Raw genomic sequence first — 19,661 nt, 5'->3', positions numbered from 1 at the left:
AAACGCCTCTCAGTAGTAACAACGAAGCGTGTACGAGGCCGATAGCGTGTGTATGAAATACGAGACCAAAATGCTTACCAGATGAAAGCGCACAACATTCCATAGCGTATGCCCTTCGAATTAAACATCATTTTTCGAGATGTATAAGCCAATCAAACTTCGGCTCCAGCGAAGAGTATGTCGGTATCTGCGAACGACGAGTTCTTATTTATATTTTTTAAGTGCATACCTGTCGCAGTCATTTTAACGTATCGAGCCTATAATAATCCATCTGTAGCACAACTGTCGCCTCTCGACAGTTTGCTTTGCGTCAGGCCGCCATATACAGAAGCGATTTGGCAGGGCCTACTGGAGAGACTTGACTTTGCAGACATCCGTCGCTAAGGGCCGCCCAAACACCAAGCTCCATCGCAAACAGCAGGACAATCTTGGGCTAGGACGAACGTCAAAACCTTGCAAGTAATATCAGTGTAGCGTATCGAGCTGTACGTTTCGTTGCAGTAAGTCATGGGAAAGAATGCCCAGCACATTTCTCATGTGCATTAGACGACACTGCATGTCGATACAATGCTTATTCCTGCAGTAAATAAGTGGTCCGGTGATTTTGCCCCGATCGGATATCGACGTGGACGGATGCTGTCATTAAATGACTCGCGAGTGGGAGCTTGGTCGGCTGCACTGCAGCTGGGCATTAGACGTTAACACCGGCCCAGTACGATGTTTTGAAAGCGTTTTCGAATCGACAAATGTCTTCTTTCCGCAAGCGCTCGCCAAAGACACAGCTGTAGTTCCAGCAGACGAGGTGGCCGAGTGGTTAAGGCGTTGGACTGCTAATCCAATGTGCTCTGCACGCGTGGGTTCGAATCCCATCCTCGTCGAAGAATTTTACGTAAAGCACGCGTTTGCGGTCACTCCTTCCCCATGCGAAACGCCTCTCAGTAGTAACAACGAAGCGTGTACGAGGCCGATAGCGTGTGTATGAAATACGAGACAAAAATGCTTACCAGATGAAAGCGCACAACATTCCATAGCGTATGCCCTTCGAATTAAACATCATTTTTCGAGATGTATAAGCCAATCAAACTTCGGCTCCAGCGAAGAGTATGTCGGTATCTGCGAACGACGAGTTCTTATTTATATTTTTTAAGTGCATACCTGTCGCAGTCATTTTAACGTATCGAGCCTATAATAATCCATCTGTAGCACAACTGTCGCCTCTCGACAGTTTGCTTTGCGTCAGGCCGCCATATACAGAAGCGATTTGGCAGGGCCTACTGGAGAGACTTGACTTTGCAGACATCCGTCGCTAAGGGCCGCCCAAACACCAAGCTCCATCGCAAACAGCAGGACAATCTTGGGCTAGGACGAACGTCAAAACCTTGCAAGTAATATCAGTGTAGCGTATCGAGCTGTACGTTTCGTTGCAGTAAGTCGTGGGAAAGAATGCCCAGCACATTTCTCATGTGCATTAGACGACACTGCATGTCGATACAATGCTTATTCCTGCAGTAAATAAGTGGTCCGGTGATTTTGCCCCGATCGGATATCGACGTGGACGGATGCTGTCATTAAATGACTCGCGAGTGGGAGCTTGGTCGGCTGCACTGCAGCTGGGCATTAGACGTTAACACCGGCCCAGTACGATGTTTTGAAAGCGTTTTCGAATCGACAAATGTCTTCTTTCCGCAAGCGCTCGCCAAAGACACAGCTGTAGTTCCAGCAGACGAGGTGGCCGAGTGGTTTGTCACCATTGCGGGACTATGCAATAGGTTTAGAAGTATCTTTGGTTTGGAAATCGGAATAGTTCAGAAGAATAAGTAATTCAGAAATCATGGCAGATGAAGCCGACGCCGACGAAGGCGACTTATGGCGAGCGCAAGGCGGGGCTGAAGGGGAGGAAGGAGGCCCTATAAAAAAATAAAAAAAAAAAAAAAAAAAAAGTGGTTAAGGCGTTGGACTGCTAATCCAATGTGCTCTGCACGCGTGGGTTCGAATCCCATCCTCGTCGAAGAATTTTACGTAAAGCACGCGTTTGCGGTCACTCCTTCCCCATGCGAAACGCCTCTCAGTAGTAACAACGAAGCGTGTACGAGGCCGATAGCGTGTGTATGAAATACGAGACCAAAATGCTTACCAGATGAAAGCGCACAACATTCCATAGCGTATGCCCTTCGAATTAAACATCATTTTTCGAGATGTATAAGCCAATCAAACTTCGGCTCCAGCGAAGAGTATGTCGGTATCTGCGAACGACGAGTTCTTATTTATATTTTTTAAGTGCATACCTGTCGCAGTCATTTTAACGTATCGAGCCTATAATAATCCATCTGTAGCACAACTGTCGCCTCTCGACAGTTTGCTTTGCGTCAGGCCGCCATATACAGAAGCGATTTGGCAGGGCCTACTGGAGAGACTTGACTTTGCAGACATCCGTCGCTAAGGGCCGCCCAAACACCAAGCTCCATCGCAAACAGCAGGACAATCTTGGGCTAGGACGAACGTCAAAACCTTGCAAGTAATATCAGTGTAGCGTATCGAGCTGTACGTTTCGTTGCAGTAAGTCGTGGGAAAGAATGCCCAGCACATTTCTCATGTGCATTAGACGACACTGCATGTCGATACAATGCTTATTCCTGCAGTAAATAAGTGGTCCGGTGATTTTGCCCCGATCGGATATCGACGTGGACGGATGCTGTCATTAAATGACTCGCGAGTGGGAGCTTGGTCGGCTGCACTGCAGCTGGGCATTAGACGTTAACACCGGCCCAGTACGATGTTTTGAAAGCGTTTTCGAATCGACAAATGTCTTCTTTCCGCAAGCGCTCGCCAAAGACACAGCTGTAGTTCCAGCAGACGAGGTGGCCGAGTGGTTAAGGCGTTGGACTGCTAATCCAATGTGCTCTGCACGCGTGGGTTCGAATCCCATCCTCGTCGAAGAATTTTACGTAAAGCACGCGTTTGCGGTCACTCCTTCCCCATGCGAAACGCCTCTCAGTAGTAACAACGAAGCGTGTACGAGGCCGATAGCGTGTGTATGAAATACGAGACCAAAATGCTTACCAGATGAAAGCGCACAACATTCCATAGCGTATGCCCTTCGAATTAAACATCATTTTTCGAGATGTATAAGCCAATCAAACTTCGGCTCCAGCGAAGAGTATGTCGGTATCTGCGAACGACGAGTTCTTATTTATATTTTTTAAGTGCATACCTGTCGCAGTCATTTTAACGTATCGAGCCTATAATAATCCATCTGTAGCACAACTGTCGCCTCTCGACAGTTTGCTTTGCGTCAGGCCGCCATATACAGAAGCGATTTGGCAGGGCCTACTGGAGAGACTTGACTTTGCAGACATCCGTCGCTAAGGGCCGCCCAAACACCAAGCTCCATCGCAAACAGCAGGACAATCTTGGGCTAGGACGAACGTCAAAACCTTGCAAGTAATATCAGTGTAGCGTATCGAGCTGTACGTTTCGTTGCAGTAAGTCGTGGGAAAGAATGCCCAGCACATTTCTCATGTGCATTAGACGACACTGCATGTCGATACAATGCTTATTCCTGCAGTAAATAAGTGGTCCGGTGATTTTGCCCCGATCGGATATCGACGTGGACGGATGCTGTCATTAAATGACTCGCGAGTGGGAGCTTGGTCGGCTGCACTGCAGCTGGGCATTAGACGTTAACACCGGCCCAGTACGATGTTTTGAAAGCGTTTTCGAATCGACAAATGTCTTCTTTCCGCAAGCGCTCGCCAAAGACACAGCTGTAGTTCCAGCAGACGAGGTGGCCGAGTGGTTAAGGCGTTGGACTGCTAATCCAATGTGCTCTGCACGCGTGGGTTCGAATCCCATCCTCGTCGAAGAATTTTACGTAAAGCACGCGTTTGCGGTCACTCCTTCCCCATGCGAAACGCCTCTCAGTAGTAACAACGAAGCGTGTACGAGGCCGATAGCGTGTGTATGAAATACGAGACCAAAATGCTTACCAGATGAAAGCGCACAACATTCCATAGCGTATGCCCTTCGAATTAAACATCATTTCGAGATGTATAAGCCAATCAAACTTCGGCTCCAGCGAAGAGTATGTCGGTATCTGCGAACGACGAGTTCTTATTTATATTTAAGTGCATACCTGTCGCAGTCATTTTAACGTATCGAGCCTATAATAATCCATCTGTAGCACAACTGTCGCCTCTCGACAGTTTGCTTTGCGTCAGGCCGCCATATACAGAAGCGATTTGGCAGGGCCTACTGGAGAGACTTGACTTTGCAGACATCCGTCGCTAAGGGCCGCCCAAACACCAAGCTCCATCGCAAACAGCAGGACAATCTTGGGCTAGGACGAACGTCAAAACCTTGCAAGTAATATCAGTGTAGCGTATCGAGCTGTACGTTTCGTTGCAGTAAGTCGTGGGAAAGAATGCCCAGCACATTTCTCATGTGCATTAGACGACACTGCATGTCGATACAATGCTTATTCCTGCAGTAAATAAGTGGTCCGGTGATTTTGCCCCGATCGGATATCGACGTGGACGGATGCTGTCATTAAATGACTCGCGAGTGGGAGCTTGGTCGGCTGCACTGCAGCTGGGCATTAGACGTTAACACCGGCCCAGTACGATGTTTTGAAAGCGTTTTCGAATCGACAAATGTCTTCTTTCCGCAAGCGCTCCCCAAAGACACAGCTGTAGTTCCAGCAGACGAGGTGGCCGAGTGGTTAAGGCGTTGGACTGCTAATCCAATGTGCTCTGCACGCGTGGGTTCGAATCCCATCCTCGTCGAAGAATTTTACGTAAAGCACGCGTTTGCGGTCACTCCTTCCCCCATGCGAAACGCCTCTCAGTAGTAACAACGAAGCGTGTACGAGGCCGATAGCGTGTGTATGAAATACGAGACCAAAATGCTTACCAGATGAAAGCGCACAACATTCCATAGCGTATGCCCTTCGAATTAAACATCATTTCGAGATGTATAAGCCAATCAAACTTCGGCTCCAGCGAAGAGTATGTCGGTATCTGCGAACGACGAGTTCTTATTTATATTTAAGTGCATACCTGTCGCAGTCATTTTAACGTATCGAGCCTATAATAATCCATCTGTAGCACAACTGTCGCCTCTCGACAGTTTGCTTTGCGTCAGGCCGCCATATACAGAAGCGATTTGGCAGGGCCTACTGGAGAGACTTGACTTTGCAGACATCCGTCGCTAAGGGCCGCCCAAACACCAAGCTCCATCGCAAACAGCAGGACAATCTTGGGCTAGGACGAACGTCAAAACCTTGCAAGTAATATCAGTGTAGCGTATCGAGCTGTACGTTTCGTTGCAGTAAGTCGTGGGAAAGAATGCCCAGCACATTTCTCATGTGCATTAGACGACACTGCATGTCGATACAATGCTTATTCCTGCAGTAAATAAGTGGTCCGGTGATTTTGCCCCGATCGGATATCGACGTGGACGGATGCTGTCATTAAATGACTCGCGAGTGGGAGCTTGGTCGGCTGCACTGCAGCTGGGCATTAGACGTTAACACCGGCCCAGTACGATGTTTTGAAAGCGTTTTCGAATCGACAAATGTCTTCTTTCCGCAAGCGCTCGCCAAAGACACAGCTGTAGTTCCAGCAGACGAGGTGGCCGAGTGGTTAAGGCGTTGGACTGCTAATCCAATGTGCTCTGCACGCGTGGGTTCGAATCCCATCCTCGTCGAAGAATTTTACGTAAAGCACGCGTTTGCGGTCACTCCTTCCCCATGCGAAACGCCTCTCAGTAGTAACAACGAAGCGTGTACGAGGCCGATAGCGTGTGTATGAAATACGAGACCAAAATGCTTACCAGATGAAAGCGCACAACATTCCATAGCGTATGCCCTTCGAATTAAACATCATTTTTCGAGATGTATAAGCCAATCAAACTTCGGCTCCAGCGAAGAGTATGTCGGTATCTGCGAACGACGAGTTCTTATTTATATTTTTTAAGTGCATACCTGTCGCAGTCATTTTAACGTATCGAGCCTATAATAATCCATCTGTAGCACAACTGTCGCCTCTCGACAGTTTGCTTTGCGTCAGGCCGCCATATACAGAAGCGATTTGGCAGGGCCTACTGGAGAGACTTGACTTTGCAGACATCCGTCGCTAAGGGCCGCCCAAACACCAAGCTCCATCGCAAACAGCAGGACAATCTTGGGCTAGGACGAACGTCAAAACCTTGCAAGTAATATCAGTGTAGCGTATCGAGCTGTACGTTTCGTTGCAGTAAGTCGTGGGAAAGAATGCCCAGCACATTTCTCATGTGCATTAGACGACACTGCATGTCGATACAATGCTTATTCCTGCAGTAAATAAGTGGTCCGGTGATTTTGCCCCGATCGGATATCGACGTGGACGGATGCTGTCATTAAATGACTCGCGAGTGGGAGCTTGGTCGGCTGCACTGCAGCTGGGCATTAGACGTTAACACCGGCCCAGTACGATGTTTTGAAAGCGTTTTCGAATCGACAAATGTCTTCTTTCCGCAAGCGCTCGCCAAAGACACAGCTGTAGTTCCAGCAGACGAGGTGGCCGAGTGGTTAAGGCGTTGGACTGCTAATCCAATGTGCTCTGCACGCGTGGGTTCGAATCCCATCCTCGTCGAAGAATTTTACGTAAAGCACGCGTTTGCGGTCACTCCTTCCCCATGCGAAACGCCTCTCAGTAGTAACAACGAAGCGTGTACGAGGCCGATAGCGTGTGTATGAAATACGAGACCAAAATGCTTACCAGATGAAAGCGCACAACATTCCATAGCGTATGCCCTTCGAATTAAACATCATTTTTCGAGATGTATAAGCCAATCAAACTTCGGCTCCAGCGAAGAGTATGTCGGTATCTGCGAACGACGAGTTCTTATTTATATTTTTTAAGTGCATACCTGTCGCAGTCATTTTAACGTATCGAGCCTATAATAATCCATCTGTAGCACAACTGTCGCCTCTCGACAGTTTGCTTTGCGTCAGGCCGCCATATACAGAAGCGATTTGGCAGGGCCTACTGGAGAGACTTGACTTTGCAGACATCCGTCGCTAAGGGCCGCCCAAACACCAAGCTCCATCGCAAACAGCAGGACAATCTTGGGCTAGGACGAACGTCAAAACCTTGCAAGTAATATCAGTGTAGCGTATCGAGCTGTACGTTTCGTTGCAGTAAGTCGTGGGAAAGAATGCCCAGCACATTTCTCATGTGCATTAGACGACACTGCATGTCGATACAATGCTTATTCCTGCAGTAAATAAGTGGTCCGGTGATTTTGCCCCGATCGGATATCGACGTGGACGGATGCTGTCATTAAATGACTCGCGAGTGGGAGCTTGGTCGGCTGCACTGCAGCTGGGCATTAGACGTTAACACCGGCCCAGTACGATGTTTTGAAAGCGTTTTCGAATCGACAAATGTCTTCTTTCCGCAAGCGCTCGCCAAAGACACAGCTGTAGTTCAAGCAGACGAGGTGGCCGAGTGGTTAAGGCGTTGGACTGCTAATCCAATGTGCTCTGCACGCGTGGGTTCGAATCCCATCCTCGTCGAAGAATTTTACGTAAAGCACGCGTTTGCGGTCACTCCTTCCCCATGCGAAACGCCTCTCAGTAGTAACAACGAAGCGTGTACGAGGCCGATAGCGTGTGTATGAAATACGAGACAAAAATGCTTACCAGATGAAAGCGCACAACATTCCATAGCGTATGCCCTTCGAATTAAACATCATTTTTCGAGATGTATAAGCCAATCAAACTTCGGCTCCAGCGAAGAGTATGTCGGTATCTGCGAACGACGAGTTCTTATTTATATTTTTTAAGTGCATACCTGTCGCAGTCATTTTAACGTATCGAGCCTATAATAATCCATCTGTAGCACAACTGTCGCCTCTCGACAGTTTGCTTTGCGTCAGGCCGCCATATACAGAAGCGATTTGGCAGGGCCTACTGGAGAGACTTGACTTTGCAGACATCCGTCGCTAAGGGCCGCCCAAACACCAAGCTCCATCGCAAACAGCAGGACAATCTTGGGCTAGGACGAACGTCAAAACCTTGCAAGTAATATCAGTGTAGCGTATCGAGCTGTACGTTTCGTTGCAGTAAGTCGTGGGAAAGAATGCCCAGCACATTTCTCATGTGCATTAGACGACACTGCATGTCGATACAATGCTTATTCCTGCAGTAAATAAGTGGTCCGGTGATTTTGCCCCGATCGGATATCGACGTGGACGGATGCTGTCATTAAATGACTCGCGAGTGGGAGCTTGGTCGGCTGCACTGCAGCTGGGCATTAGACGTTAACACCGGCCCAGTACGATGTTTTGAAAGCGTTTTCGAATCGACAAATGTCTTCTTTCCGCAAGCGCTCGCCAAAGACACAGCTGTAGTTCCAGCAGACGAGGTGGCCGAGTGGCATTCTGGCTTTAGCCGTCGCCGCGGTCGGACGTGCTTGTTGTTTACTCCGCGTACGTTAGCGCTATCGCCGGTGTTTGGTGTTTACGTGAAGTTAGCTGTACATTTTCGCTGTTATTTTTTGAGTGGTGTCTCTGATAAGTGTTTTTATAGTGCTTTCGTCCGTTCCACGTTTCGTGCTTCGCCGCAATTTCGGTTGTTGCCGGAATTTCGTCGGAACCGACGACCATGTCTGACACCGTCAGGAAGAATACTTTAGTCTTCTCGTTCGAGAAAGAAACACGGCCGGTCCAACCCACTGCGCTGGAAATCCACGATTGGCTGACTGAGGTAATCGGTATCAATTCTGACTCTGTTCATACCACGCAATTAGATGCTGAAAAATACTGTGTTTTTGTTAAATTTCTGAACTCAGTGACAGTCGATAAGTTGCTTGCAAAATGGGGTAATTCCGTCGAATTTGTTCATCGAGACGGTTCAAAAAGTAATGTCTCTGTACGAAAAGCTGATATCATGTACACCAATGTCAGGATTTTGAATGTTCCAATTGAAATTGATAATCAGTTGATCAAGGACGCTCTATCTAAATATGGCGAAGTTAAATCTATCTATAACGAAAGATGGTCGAAGCTATACAAGATACAGTGTTTTAATGGCATTAGATCCGTTGAAATGGAGGTGAAAGCCAACATTCCGTCCCATATATCCGTTGCAGGCCATAAAGCACATGTTGTGTATTCTGGTCAGGAGCGCACGTGCAATATTTGCAATGAGACAGGTCATTTCCGACAAGATTGTCCGCGCCGTGTTTTTGTTCTTCGGAACAATCTAACACAGCGTCAAAAACTGACCCTCAGCGATGTCTTACCAAATAGCACTTCCCTTCTTTCGGTTAACGACAGTGGTGCATGTACTTCTGCAGTGCCCGCCATAACTACTACGGAGTTCCCTCCCCTGAGCGTCATTACATCACACCCTTCTGTTCCCGATTGCGATCTCCAGAATAAGAAGCGACCGTTGGAAACGACCGATGACGGCTCGGACGGCGAGTCCGCCCGTAATTCGCCTTCCACCCGCAAGCAGAAGCAGTGTAATGCGGATGTGCTCGAGGAAACAAACAGTACATGTATTGACGTGACGACAGCCGCTGAGGCAACCCGGCCGCTGTCGGCGGCTGAACAGGTACAAACGGTCCACGGAGGGGACGCAGTAACGATTGTCGCGGAGACGGAAGAGGCGCACTCCGAAGCACAAGAGGTGACGGAGCGGAACCCAACTCAAGAACTTACAGACCCACAAACCGCCGACTCAGTCAGTGCTCTGGAGCTAGTGACGGAAGAACAAGGAAATGGCACTCGTAAAAAGGACGCTGTTGAGGCAGCTTCGGTCACAACGGTGGTAAAGATAGACAATCCGAATGACGGCGCGTTGAACCAAGATGTCCGAAGACGCCGACTCAAACCGCAACCTCATCTCAAAGCTTCCCGTAACCAAAGCAAACAACAACCAGCACAAGAGGAAGCGACGGCCAAGAACGTCTTGTATGAAATCATCACGGAAAGACCTAAGGAGGTACCTTCAAGTGACATTAGTGATGCAAAGCCCCTCGGTAAAACTAAAACCCGAGATGTTCGGAATCCTGCACCAAAATGAGGCTGTAAGATGAAAAAAAAAAAAAGGATTTTGTTGAACCAGTTTCATTTCTAATTGTACTACTGTCTTAGTCATATTTCAGAGGAACCAGATGAAGTGTTTACCGAGCTTCAAATACTGACTATTCTTTTAGATGTTTGTTTAAGCAGAGTCGTTTCTCCCTTCTAGAAGCTGCACATCTCTTTTTTTTTTATTAATATTTTGTTATCTTTTTAATCACTTATTTACTTTTTATGCAAACTAAATGTCCCAGGCATATACAATTACGACTATCAATATTAACAGGATTACATCCGTGACTAAAGTTACAGCGCTCAAGGATTATTTATATGAGTCAGGGACGGACATTGCTTTCCTACAGGAAGTAGTGCTGACTAATCTTACAGTGCCTGGATATTTGGCGATTTTAAATGTCTCACTTGACACCAACGTCGGTACAGCAATTTTAGTCAGGGAGGGGATTCCTGTCTCGGATATCGAGAGGTTGGACTCCGGCAGAGCGATAGGTATAAAAGTCTTTGGTTCTACCCTTATCAATCTGTATGCCCCTTCTGGCACATCCAATAGAATGGAAAGAGCACAGTTCTATAAAGAAGAAATCATTTATTTATTACGGAAAAACCCAAAAGATCTTATAATAGGCGGTGATTTTAATTGTGTGATAAATAAGAAAGACCAGGTTCCGAATTGTAATAACTGCAATGAACTGAAGCGTTTCGTCACTGTTTTACAGCTTAAAGATGCTTGGGAAATAATGTATCCCACATTTGTGGCATTTACATTCCTAGGTCCTCACTCACGTAGCAGGATCGACAGACTCTATATATCGCAAAGTCTAGTTAGCTCCTTCATTAAAGCAGAGACGATTCCAGTTTACTTTTCTGATCATAGCTCCGTGCTAGCTTCCATCAACCTTACTGCGCAACCCACTCGCCGTTTTAGAAGTTCATGGCACCTTAATACGTCACTGATGCAGGACGACGGATTAGAAGAAAGTTTGACAGAAGCGTGGGCATTGTGCCTCCGCTCTGCAGATAGACACGTCTCAGTACTAGACTGGTGGTTCAACAGGGCAAAGCCTAAACTGAGAAAAGTTCTCATCCAGTATAGTGTACAACGATCGAAAGACTTGAAAAATTCCATAGAATTTTATTACACCATGCTGCGAAATTTATATGAGCAGGCAAACACTTCCAACGTCCGTCTGGCAGATATCAAGCAAACTAAGGCCAAATTGCTCAGTCTTAAAAGACAGCAGATGGAGGGTCTGAAATTAAAATCCAAGGCTAAGACAGTCGTGGAGGATGAACATGCTTCCTTGTACCATCTACTGAAGCACGAAAGAAACAGGAGACGCACCTTCATTGATGGACTTCAGTCTGAAACTGGCGAGACACTCACGACTCAGAGCGACATCGTCAATGCAGTGCACAAATATTACGAAGACCTATACACTGCCAACCCGGTATGTGAAGAGTCCTTCGATGAGTTCCTTAGTTCCGTAGCTCCACAGGTCTCGGACGAGGAAAACGAAGACCTTCTCGTTGAGTGTACTAACGAAGATATCCACAGAATCATCTGCAAATCTCCTCTGAGGAAATCGCCGGGACCGGATGGTTTGCCTGTTGAATTTTATAAACGATACTGGCCACTGATTGGTGACATGTTTACCCGAATGACGAACGAGGTGCTTCAGGGAAAGCATTTACCTGCTGTTTTTAAAGAGAGCACAATAGTACTAATCCCAAAAAATGCTGCAAAAAGAAACCTCAACAACTTTCGTCCTATCTCCCTGTTAAACTCCGATTATAAAATCATCGGCAGAATTTTAAACAACAGACTCTCACAGTTGGCCAAAAAGATAGTAAGTCCATACCAGTCCTGTGTGCCCACCAAGAGCATTTTCAAAAGCATAGCTGAATATAGAGATATAATTGCAATCACTGCTGTGACCACCATAAAATGTGCTATCATGTTTATTGACTTCCAGAAAGCATTTGATCGTGTGGATCATAGATTCCTTAGTGCCACACTGAACAAAATAGGTTTTAATGAGCGAGTCGTAAGTGTGATCAGAAATGTTGCAACAGGCATCAGCGCTTGTATATCAGTTAACTGCCAGAGGACAAAGCAGATTCAGATCAGGCGCGGCGTTCCTCAAGGAAGCCCCCTCTCCATGTTCCTATTCGTGCTTTCATTAGAACCTTTCCTCCGCAGTGTTCATGCCACTCTAACTGGCATCACATTATCTGGTCACCGAACAGTCATAAACGCCTATGCCGATGATGTCGGAGTCGTCCTGCGAAATCCCGACGACATTTTGAAATTGGAAACGCTAATTAAAAAGTACTGTAGAGTCTCCGGAGCAGGTGTCAACGCGAACAAAAGCAAACTCCTAAACCTGAGGGGTTTTCAACATACCACCTTAGCCTGGGCCACAATGGTCACCCAATGCAAAGCACTAGGAATAACACTGACACCTTGTCCGTTAAAAATGGCAGCTATCAATTGGAGAAATACGTCGGGACAACTTCTTGGAACAACAAGAGAAAACCTCCACCGTAACATGAACCAAGTTCAGAGGGTGATTTTCATTAACCACTGCATTCTCTCCAGGAGTTACTTTATAGCACAGATCTTCCCACTACCGAAAATGATTGGAAAAAAGATAATGTCTACCATTGCCAGCTATCTTTGGAGAGGGGATATATTCAGAGTCGACGCAAAAACTGCGACCTTAGATCCCAGGAATGGAGGTTTGGGGTTAGTTGACATCAGAAATAAGGCGTCTGCGCTTTTTATAAAAAGGACCGCCACTATCCTTAGCGACCACGCTGATAGCATTACAACTAAATTATTTGAAGTTGTCAGGCCTGCCAGTTTACAGGCGCCGGTGAATGTGCAAAAAATAAATAACCGGCTCCAGTACGTTCGTGTATATTTTGTGGAATTCAGCTATCTCGGCGGTGTCATCATCAACTCACGACGGATCACGGCCCGCGATATTCTGTGCCATCGAAAGAAAATGGAGGGGAGAAACAAATTGGAAAGTAAATACCCACACACTGATTGGGACGCCATATGGAAAAATATTAATATGCGTGGTCTACCATCGGACGTCAAGTCAGCGTGGTATAAAACAGTGAATGAGACCGTAAGCACCAATGAAAGGTTACACGCAATCGGCGTTAGCGACACGAACCTATGTCTCAAATGTAAATTGATCGACACGTTAGTGCACAGATTCACGTGCGGTGGCAATCTACAACTCTGTAATTGGATTAGGGAACAATTGGCTTTTCTTACGAGATCTTCGGTGGAAAATTTTCCCCCTGTTACATTCCTCAGGCCTCAGACTTGCTATTTTCCAGCAGCAAAAAACAACTCGGTCCATTGGTTAATGGGACACTATGTGAATTACGTAATTAATCACCTGGGAAATGACAATTCCACTGATTTTTACATGTACTTGAAGTGTGCTTTTTATAACGCCCTGAAATATAAAGACCACAAGAAAAACTACGGCAATATGCTTAAAATTGTATTCGAGCGACTGGGCATTGGTTGACAAGCCAACGAGATAAACAAAAATCGTTTATTTAAGCGAAACGACGCTTAAACAAAAACAATTGGGGAGAAGTACAATTTTACAGTTTCATATTACAATCACTTATCCTCTGCTGGCAAAGAAGGCTATTTTGTTTATTGCACAGAAGAAGCCGAAGCCGAAAGCCAGTATCGCAGGGTTAAAGATAAATTGTTTTCTTATACATTCATTTTATGACTGAGAAGGAAGTCTCATTTGTTTCCATGGAAGGGAACATACTTTTTTATTATTATTATTAATCTCAAGAAGGAAAGGAGGCTACGGAATTAGTGCCTTAACATAAAATTCCTTCTTCACATTCCATGAAGATTTTTCTTTTACAATAAAAAAAATAACAAACAAACAAAAATAATAATAATAACAATAAAAAAACTAAACAGAAATTAAAAAAAATAATATACAGGTTCAGGGTCCACTACTTCCTACAACTTTATTATATATTACAAAGAAGTATGCTAGGTTGCCGAGAAGCAGTGGATGAGGGAAAAAAAAAAAAAAAAAAAAAAAAAAAAAGCACTAAAGCTATAACCTTCAATCTCTATTGCCTCGGCATGACATAAATTTTTTGTTTCAAATGAAGCATCTTTTGGTTCAGGATTTCGAAGGCAAAACAGCATATATCTACGTATACACAAGATGTAAAATTTCTTATTGAAAACTATGATAAAGACACGCCTCAGCAACAGGACTGGGTGGAGACATCGCGGCCAGGCCTCGAGATTTTGACCCCTGCCCGCTTTGCCTCCGCCTGCCTCATGCTGCTTATAAAAAAAAAAAAAAAGAAAGAAAAAAAAAAAAATGGATAAGACGTCGGACTTCGGATCTGAAGATTACAGGTTCGAATGCTGTCATGCTTGTGTTTTTCCAGTTCAAAAAAAAAAAAAAAAAAAAAAAAAAAAAAAAAAAAAGTGGTTAAGGCGTTGGACTGCTAATCCAATGTGCTCTGCACGCGTGGGTTCGAATCCCATCCTCGTCGAAGAATTTTACGTAAAGCACGCGTTTGCGGTCACTCCTTCCCCATTCGAAACGCCTCTCAGTAGTAACAACGAAGCGTGTACGAGGCCGATAGCGTGTGTATGAAATACGAGACCAAAATGCTTACCAGATGAAAGCGCACAACATTCCATAGCGTATGCCCTTCGAATTAAACATCATTTTTCGAGATGTATAAGCCAATCAAACTTCGGCTCCAGCGAAGAGTATGTCGGTATCTGCGAACGACGAGTTCTTATTTATATTTTTTAAGTGCATACCTGTCGCAGTCATTTTAACGTATCGAGCCTATAATAATCCATCTGTAGCACAACTGTCGCCTCTCGACAGTTTGCTTTGCGTCAGGCCGCCATATACAGAAGCGATTTGGCAGGGCCTACTGGAGAGACTTGACTTTGCAGACATCCGTCGCTAAGGGCCGCCCAAACACCAAGCTCCATCGCAAACAGCAGGACAATCTTGGGCTAGGACGAACGTCAAAACCTTGCAAGTAATATCAGTGTAGCGTATCGAGCTGTACGTTTCGTTGCAGTAAGTCGTGGGAAAGAATGCCCAGCACATTTCTCATGTGCATTAGACGACACTGCATGTCGATACAATGCTTATTCCTGCAGTAAATAAGTGGTCCGGTGATTTTGCCCCGATCGGATATCGACGTGGACGGATGCTGTCATTAAATGACTCGCGAGTGGGAGCTTGGTCGGCTGCACTGCAGCTGGGCATTAGACGTTAACACCGGCCCAGTACGATGTTTTGAAAGCGTTTTCGAATCGACAAATGTCTTCTTTCCGCAAGCGCTCGCCAAAGACACAGCTGTAGTTCCAGCAGACGAGGTGGCCGAGTGGTTAAGGCGTTGGACTGCTAATCCAATGTGCTCTGCACGCGTGGGTTCGAATCCCATCCTCGTCGAAGAATTTTACGTAAAGCACGCGTTTGCGGTCACTCCTTCCCCATGCGAAACGCCTCTCAGTAGTAACAACGAAGCGTGTACGAGGCCGATAGCGTGTGTATGAAATACGAGACCAAAATGCTTACCAGATGAAAGCGCACAACATTCCATAGCGTATGCCCTTCGAATTAAACATCATTTCGAGATGTATAAGCCAATCAAACTTCGGCTCCAGCGAAGAGTATGTCGGTATCTGCGAACGACGAGTTCTTATTTATATTTAAGTGCATACCTGTCGCAGTCATTTTAACGTATCGAGCCTATAATAATCCATCTGTAGCACAACTGTCGCCTCTCGACAGTTTGCTTTGCGTCAGGCCGCCATATACAGAAGCGATTTGGCAGGGCCTACTGGAGAGACTTGACTTTGCAGACATCCGTCGCTAAGGGCCGCCCAAACACCAAGCTCCATCGCAAACAGCAGGACAATCTTGGGCTAGGACGAACGTCAAAACCTTGCAAGTAATATCAGTGTAGCGTATCGAGCTGTACGTTTCGTTGCAGTAAGTCGTGGGAAAGAATGCCCAGCACATTTCTCATGTGCATTAGACGACACTGCATGTCGATACAATGCTTATTCCTGCAGTAAATAAGTGGTCCGGTGATTTTGCCCCGATCGGATATCGACGTGGACGGATGCTGTCATTAAATGACTCGCGATTGGGAGCTTGGTCGGCTGCACTGCTGCTGGGCATTAGACGTTAACACCGGCCCAGTACGATGTTTTGAAAGCGTTTTCGAATCGACAAATGTCTTCTTTCCGCAAGCGCTCGCCAAAGACACAGCTGTAGTTCCAGCAGACGAGGTGGCCGAGTGGTTAAGGCGTTGGACTGCTAATCCAATGTGCTCTGCACGCGTGGGTTCGAATCCCATCTTCGTCGAAGAATTTTACGTAAAGCACGCGTTTGCGGTCAATCCTTCCCCATGCGAAACGCCTCTCAGTAATAACAACGAAGCGTGTACGAGGCCGATAGCGTGTGTATGAAATACGAGACCAAAATACTTACCAGATGAAAGCGCACAACATTCCATAGCGTATGCCCTTCGAATTAATCATCATTTCGAGATGTATAAGCCAATCAAACTTCGGCCCCAGCGAAGAGTATGTCGGTATCTGCGAACGACGAGTTCTTATTTATATTTAAGTGCATACCTGTCGCAGTCATTTTAACGTATCGAGCCTATAATAATCCATCTGTAGTGTCGCCTCTCGACAGTTTGCTTTGCGTCAGGCCGCCATATACAGAAGCGATTTGGCAGGGCCTACTGGAGAGACTTGACTTTGCAGACATCCGTCGCTAAGGGCCGCCCAAACACCAAGCTCCATCGCAAACAGCAGGACAATCTTGGGCTAGGACGAACGTCAAAACCTTGCAAGTAATATCAGTGTAGCGTATCGAGCTGTACGTTTCGTTGCAGTAAGTCGTGGGAAAGAATGCCCAGCACATTTCTCATGTGCATTAGACGACACTGCATGTCGATACAATGCTTATTCCTGCAGTAAATAAGTGGTCCGGTGATTTTGCCCCGATCGGATATCGACGTGGACGGATGCTGTCATTAAATGACTCGCGAGTGGGAGCTTGGTCGGCTGCACTGCAGCTGGGCATTAGACGTTAACACCGGCCCAGTACGATGTTTTGAAAGCGTTTTCGAATCGACAAATGTCTTCTTTCCGCAAGCGCTCGCCAAAGACACAGCTGTAGTTCCAGCAGACGAGGTGGCCGAGTGGTTAAGGCGTTGGACTGCTAATCCAATGTGCTCTGCACGCGTGGGTTCGAATCCCATCCTCGTCGAAGAATTTTACGTAAAGCACGCGTTTGCGGTCACTCCTTCCCCATGCGAAACGCCTCTCAGTAGTAACAACGAAGCGTGTACGAGGCCGATAGCGTGTGTATGAAATACGAGACCAAAATGTTTACCAGATGAAAGCGCACAACATTCCATAGCGTATGCCCTTCGAATTAAACATCATTTTTCGAGATGTATAAGCCAATCAAACTTCGGCTCCAGCGAAGAGTATGTCGGTATCTGCGAACGACGAGTTCTTATTTATATTTTTTAAGTGCATACCTGTCGCAGTCATTTTAACGTATCGAGCCTATAATAATCCATCTGTAGCACAACTGTCGCCTCTCGACAGTTTGCTTTGCGTCAGGCCGCCATATACAGAAGCGATTTGGCAGGGCCTACTGGAGAGACTTGACTTTGCAGACATCCGTCGCTAAGGGCCGCCCAAACACCAAGCTCCATCGCAAACAGCAGGACAATCTTGGGCTAGGACGAACGTCAAAACCTTGCAAGTAATATCAGTGTAGCGTATCGAGCTGTACGTTTCGTTGCAGTAAGTCGTGGGAAAGAATGCCCAGCACATTTCTCATGTGCATTAGACGACACTGCATGTCGATACAATGCTTATTCCTGCAGTAAATAAGTGGTCCGGTGATTTTGCCCCGATCGGATATCGACGTGGACGGATGCTGTCATTAAATGACTCGCGAGTGGGAGCTTGGTCGGCTGCACTGCAGCTGGGCATTAGACGTTAACACCGGCCCAGTACGATGTTTTGAAAGCGTTTTCGAATCGACAAATGTCTTCTTTCCGCAAGCGCTCGCCAAAGACACAGCTGTAGTTCCAGCAGACGAGGTGGCCGAGTGGTTAAGGCGTTGGACTGCTAATCCAATGTGCTCTGCACGCGTGGGTTCGAATCCCATCCTCGTCGAAGAATTTTACGTAAAGCACGCGTTTGCGGTCACTCCTTCCCCATGCGAAACGCCTCTCAGTAGTAACAACGAAGCGTGTACGAGGCCGATAGCGTGTGTATGAAATACGAGACCAAAATGTTTACCAGATGAAAGCGCACAACATTCCATAGCGTATGCCCTTCGAATTAAACATCATTTTTCGAGATGTATAAGCCAATCAAACTTCGGCTCCAGCGAAGAGTATGTCGGTATCTGCGAACGACGAGTTCTTATTTATATTTTTTAAGTGCATACCTGTCGCAGTCATTTTAACGTATCGAGCCTATAATAATCCATCTGTAGCACAACTGTCGCCTCTCGACAGTTTGCTTTGCGTCAGGCCGCCATATACAGAAGCGATTTGGCAGGGCCTACTGGAGAGACTTGACTTTGCAGACATCCGTCGCTAAGGGCCGCCCAAACACCAAGCTCCATCGCAAACAGCAGGACAATCTTGGGCTAGGACGAACGTCAAAACCTTGCAAGTAATATCAGTGTAGCGTATCGAGCTGTACGTTTCGTTGCAGTAAGTCGTGGGAAAGAATGCCCAGCACATTTCTCATGTGCATTAGACGACACTGCATGTCGATACAATGCTTATTCCTGCAGTAAATAAGTGGTCCGGTGATTTTGCCCCGATCGGATATCGACGTGGACGGATGCTGTCATTAAATGACTCGCGAGTGGGAGCTTGGTCGGCTGCACTGCAGCTGGGCATTAGACGTTAACACCGGCCCAGTACGATGTTTTGAAAGCGTTTTCGAATCGACAAATGTCTTCTTTCCGCAAGCGCTCGCCAAAGACACAGCTGTAGTTCCAGCAGACGAGGTGGCCGAGTGGTTAAGGCGTTGGACTGCTAATCCAATGTGCTCTGCACGCGTGGGTTCGAATCCCATCCTCGTCGAAGAATTTTACGTAAAGCACGCGTTTGCGGTCACTCCTTCCCCATGCGAAACGCCTCTCAGTAGTAACAACGAAGCGTGTACGAGGCCGATAGCGTGTGTATGAAATACGAGACCAAAATGCTTACCAGATGAAAGCGCACAACATTCCATAGCGTATGCCCTTCGAATTAAACATCATTTCGAGATGTATAAGCCAATCAAACTTCGGCTCCAGCGAAGAGTATGTCGGTATCTGCGAACGACGAGTTCTTATTTATATTTAAGTGCATACCTGTCGCAGTCATTTTAACGTATCGAGCCTATAATAATCCATCTGTAGCACAACTGTCGCCTCTCGACAGTTTGCTTTGCGTCAGGCCGCCATATACAGAAGCGATTTGGCAGGGCCTACTGG

General features: G+C 46.5%; 12 non-coding genes across 12 annotated transcripts; all 12 read left to right on the top strand.

The window, feature by feature from the left end:
- Positions 1-796: 796 nt before the first annotated feature.
- On the top strand, positions 797-878 carry Trnas-gcu (transfer RNA serine (anticodon GCU)). The gene has a single exon. It is a non-coding gene; the product is annotated as a tRNA-Ser (tRNA).
- A 1,974-nt stretch (positions 879-2,852) lies between these two features.
- On the top strand, positions 2,853-2,934 carry Trnas-gcu (transfer RNA serine (anticodon GCU)). The gene has a single exon. It is a non-coding gene; the product is annotated as a tRNA-Ser (tRNA).
- Positions 2,935-3,778: 844 nt separating this feature from the next.
- On the top strand, positions 3,779-3,860 carry Trnas-gcu (transfer RNA serine (anticodon GCU)). Its single transcript has one exon. It is a non-coding gene; the product is annotated as a tRNA-Ser (tRNA).
- Positions 3,861-4,699: 839 nt separating this feature from the next.
- Positions 4,700-4,781, top strand: Trnas-gcu (transfer RNA serine (anticodon GCU)). The gene has a single exon. It is a non-coding gene; the product is annotated as a tRNA-Ser (tRNA).
- An 840-nt stretch (positions 4,782-5,621) lies between these two features.
- Positions 5,622-5,703, top strand: Trnas-gcu (transfer RNA serine (anticodon GCU)). The gene has a single exon. It is a non-coding gene; the product is annotated as a tRNA-Ser (tRNA).
- Positions 5,704-6,547: 844 nt separating this feature from the next.
- On the top strand, positions 6,548-6,629 carry Trnas-gcu (transfer RNA serine (anticodon GCU)). Its single transcript has one exon. It is a non-coding gene; the product is annotated as a tRNA-Ser (tRNA).
- An 844-nt stretch (positions 6,630-7,473) lies between these two features.
- Positions 7,474-7,555, top strand: Trnas-gcu (transfer RNA serine (anticodon GCU)). Its single transcript has one exon. It is a non-coding gene; the product is annotated as a tRNA-Ser (tRNA).
- A 7,941-nt stretch (positions 7,556-15,496) lies between these two features.
- On the top strand, positions 15,497-15,578 carry Trnas-gcu (transfer RNA serine (anticodon GCU)). Its single transcript has one exon. It is a non-coding gene; the product is annotated as a tRNA-Ser (tRNA).
- Positions 15,579-16,417: 839 nt separating this feature from the next.
- On the top strand, positions 16,418-16,499 carry Trnas-gcu (transfer RNA serine (anticodon GCU)). Its single transcript has one exon. It is a non-coding gene; the product is annotated as a tRNA-Ser (tRNA).
- Positions 16,500-17,332: 833 nt separating this feature from the next.
- On the top strand, positions 17,333-17,414 carry Trnas-gcu (transfer RNA serine (anticodon GCU)). Its single transcript has one exon. It is a non-coding gene; the product is annotated as a tRNA-Ser (tRNA).
- An 844-nt stretch (positions 17,415-18,258) lies between these two features.
- Positions 18,259-18,340, top strand: Trnas-gcu (transfer RNA serine (anticodon GCU)). The gene has a single exon. It is a non-coding gene; the product is annotated as a tRNA-Ser (tRNA).
- Positions 18,341-19,184: 844 nt separating this feature from the next.
- Trnas-gcu (transfer RNA serine (anticodon GCU)) lies at positions 19,185-19,266 on the top strand. The gene has a single exon. It is a non-coding gene; the product is annotated as a tRNA-Ser (tRNA).
- The last annotated feature ends 395 nt before the right edge of the window (positions 19,267-19,661 follow it).

This window comes from Schistocerca gregaria, chromosome 2 (genome assembly GCF_023897955.1).
Source record: "Schistocerca gregaria isolate iqSchGreg1 chromosome 2, iqSchGreg1.2, whole genome shotgun sequence".
Lineage (NCBI taxonomy): Eukaryota > Metazoa > Arthropoda > Insecta > Orthoptera > Acrididae > Schistocerca > Schistocerca gregaria.
This window is presented reverse-complemented; position numbering and strand designations above follow the sequence as displayed.